This window comes from Triticum dicoccoides, chromosome 4B, assembly GCF_002162155.2.
Source record: "Triticum dicoccoides isolate Atlit2015 ecotype Zavitan chromosome 4B, WEW_v2.0, whole genome shotgun sequence".
In the NCBI taxonomy this organism is placed as follows: Eukaryota; Viridiplantae; Streptophyta; class Magnoliopsida; order Poales; family Poaceae; genus Triticum; species Triticum dicoccoides.
The window spans coordinates 97,010,586-97,014,598 of record NC_041387.1 but is presented as its reverse complement, the minus strand read 5'-3'; positions in this window follow the sequence as shown (position 1 = coordinate 97,014,598).

Sequence of the window (4,013 nt, the reverse complement as noted above, 5' to 3'; positions counted from 1 at the left end):
AGAGATCATCATCATCATCATCATCATCATCATGAGCACCACTGCCACCAGCCTCGTCAAAGAAGTCAGCCCACTCAGGACCCGAGGGAAAACCAAAGTCAGAAGGTGGCTCGTCAGGGAGACGTTCATCGTCACTCACATCGCAAACTTCGGAGTCTCTCAGACGAGCCTTCAGAGCATTCTTGGAAGTGACCATGTGAGTGACAACGTCGTGATTTTGGGAGAAATAAAAGGTGAACACCTTCATCATTGCTGAGTGAGCCTTCCCAAGAAAGCGAGCAATGCACCCAAAGGATGCAGAACTGGAAGGAGTAGAACGAGCAGTAGGAGGAGGAACACTAGCTGCAGTGCGACGAGCAGGAGTAGAAGAGGCCGAGGGAACCCAATCATCCGCCATGTGAGGTGGAATGACCCATCGCTCATGCAAGTGAGTGCGGGCAATGGGAAATGGAGCAACACGCTCGATAAAAGCCTGAAGAAAGGGGGCATGAGGAAAGGCCCGCTTGTGCTGAAAACTAGCAAGACAGATCTCATGCCACAGAAAATGAGGAACATTTATCTCCCCCTTTCAAGATGCATAGAGGCGATGCATGAGATCAATGCAGTAGCTATTGCAAGACCCCTTGTCACCCATCTTGGGATACATGGTGTAGATGACACACTGATAGATGATGTAGAAAGGTGAGTGCCAAATGGAGACTTGGTTCATACCCTTTTGTTTCTCCGCATTAGACAAAGTTTCTATCAGTTTGAGAAAATCCACACAGACATCAATGCCCTTGGGCCTATGGTTGGGGTCATCCTTGTGGATTTTGAAACCAGTGTCAGGAAACCCAAGGGCAGCAACAAATTGAGAATAAGATGTCGTGAGCACGGTGTCAGAGGTCATCCAAGTGACAGTGTTATTTGGACCAAAATAACATGTGGCGTAGAATTGATGAATGGCAGCTTGGTTAAAGTCATGTTGAAATGCAAATGGGGCAGCAAGATGTAGTGACCCGACCTCAAACGGTCAAGTCTCTATGCTTAAGTGTCATCCCTGGATCAGTATGCTGACACACACAATACTCGAGGATTTATAACAGAGGTAAATCACATGTATAAAGTAACGTAAATACTATTACCTCAATCCATAAAGCGGAAGAAACAACAAGGTTGTGGATTCCCATCAACACCAACGGCAAAGTTGAGTGTAGAAATCATAACCCTAGCGTATCACTTACTCGTCGTAAGATTCCTGCAACATGAGACGTTGCAGCCATGTAGGTCAGTACATTGAAGGTATTGGCAAATTCACACCATAGGATAATTGATGAACAATAGCTATCACTACATGCATATTTGGCTGGTGGAAAGCTCTAAGTTTATTTTTGCATAAAGCCAGTTTTCCCCTACAACAAAGGAATAAATTTTATTTAACTATCATGGTGGTTGTTAAACATTGAGAAGGTTCGCCCAACTCATTCCCAATTAAGCATCATCATTAAACTCAATCAAATTATATTAAGAGTGATGAGATCAACATGATAATCCAAGAACCAGATACTCAAGATATCCATAACCGGGGACACAGCTAACCATGATTAGTTTGTACACTCTGCAGAGGTTTGCGTACTATTCCCACAAGACCCGATCTCCTCCGTTAGATTTCTCGCAATACATGGTGTTTGAGAAACGGATGACTGAGGCACAATCTTTCAGAAGCGTTAGCACCTTACGATGGGTAGACAGTTACACCTACTTTCCCCTACATCTGCTAGTCTACCACTGTAAGAGTTCACATGACTTAATCAACTATGGTAGAGCCCATAATAGCTTGTGGCTGCACACGGAAGTTTCTAGCATGAATAATCTTATGATCCCTTTGAGCCTGGGTGGCGGTCCATAAGATAATCGCACGGTAACCCCGGGATTTCCAAAAAAACAGGCAACACTGGTTTCCCCAGGTGCCTCAATCCACCCTGATGTGTATTTAAGTAGCCACCTTAAGTTAACCATTAATTAACAATACTCACATCTGTCATGGATACACTCACCCAATCCACGTCTACGAGCATAGCATAGCAATATAAGCATAACGTAGAAGTAACTCCCAAAGTTTGAATGCAGGACAATAGGTTCTACCTCATCATCTACTTCCCAATACCCACATGTTATCAATTCCTAACCATGCAATGTTTGAGGGTGAAACTAATGCATAAAAACTGGGTATGAAATGGATATGATCAGAGTGTGAACTTGTCTATACTGATGATGAAGAACCTTCGCATTCAACTCCTGATAGTTCTATTTTTCACACTCTGTTCAATCTATCATAAGCAAACAATAGTAACCACACATAAGGAATCACTCAAAAGATCAGAAAGAACGAAGAAAGCAATTCGGAAAACTTCGAAACCAAGAAAATGACTCTACAACAGAAAACAATTTCTAATAGTACCAAAATTTAGTGAATTTGGCATTATCAGAAAGTTTAGGTCAAGAGCTTCGATTTGCAAAAAGAATCACTCAAAACGGAGTTACGGAACTCAAACTACGATCAAACAAAGTTCAAATACAAATATGTTTGAATCCAAATTTTAAAACTTCCAAAAACATGTTTAAGTTGTTTTACGGGATAGAGGAGATCATAACGAAGAAGTGGGCGTTGGTTTCGTTGGATTTGGAAAAACGACGAAAAAGTTGTGAGTGTTTGAAAAACAAAGATTAATCTGTAAGAAAAGAATTCACAGATAGGTCCCTGCCTAGAATTAAAAAGAAAAAAAAGAAAAACCTACCGAGCGAACTCTCACTACAGAAGCATATGCGATGAAAACCGTTTGCTACAGATCCTAACTACTGAACGTTCGCTATTTAGAGCATACCGGTTCAAAATAAAAAAAACAAATCCTGGTCTAATCTGAACCGTCGATCCTAGATCTAACAGATGAGGGAGGAGCCGTGGCTTACCGCGGTGGTTGACAGCACCGGCGTCGGAGAAGAAGGCGGCAGGGCATCTGGTGGTCATCGGGGCGGCTTCTCCGGAGGTCCTCCAGCCCAGGCGAACCCACGGGGAGGCGCGACACGATGCGGGGACTCCGGTGGTGGTAGCGGCGTCAGGCGTAGGCGGCGGTGGAGCGCGGGGCAATGGCGACAGATCTCGGTAGAGTTCGCGAACTCCGGCAAGTTCGCGTAGGGCGTGGGGAGGCGAGGGCGGCTACATTTCGAGGCAAAAACGGGGCCGGGGTCGAGGGTTTATATAGGGGGTCGCCTTGGGCAAGGGGCAAGGCGAGGGAGGCATCCGGGTTGAGCACGGCGTCAGCCGGCGGAGCGTGCGCGTGCGGGACGGAGCGGGGCGGCGGCGGTGGATCTTGTCGTCGGCGGCGGCGGTTGGCGGGTGCGGATCTCACCGGCGGCAGCGGATCGAGGGTAGAGGGAGGGGAGAGAGGGGCGGCGGTCTCCCCTTTAAAGGCGGAGGGGAGGCGGTGACGTGGAGGAGGGGGCGGAGGAGGCCGGAGGAGGCCGGAGGCGGCACGGCGTCCATGGCAGCGCGGCGGCAGACTTGGGAGGAGTCCTGGTCGGGGACAACAGGCAAGGCGGCGCGGAGCTGGGCCTTGGCCTGGCTTCGGCTGGGCCGGCCCAGTGGACGGAGAGAAAGTTTTTTTTAAAAAGTTTTACAAACAACAAAAATAAAATAAACTATACAAAATAAAAACATAATATAGGCATATAATATATCAAAATTTTCAGAAAAAGATTTTCTACAACATGAACATTTTTGTAATGTCAAATAAAATCTACAAAAATTCCAATAAAGCAAAGAGTGCTTTTGCTATAATAAAACCTTATAAAAATCATTTTAAAAATACCAAAATTAATTCAAATTTATTTCTCTCCAATTTTCTGATGGAGGGAACCATTTTTCCCTAATTTCCATTTATTTTATTTTTGGAGAAAAATAATTTGAATAAAAACCCAAATACCTCCCAATGAAAAAAATAATTTCAAAAGGACTCTAAATTGGATTTCTTTTA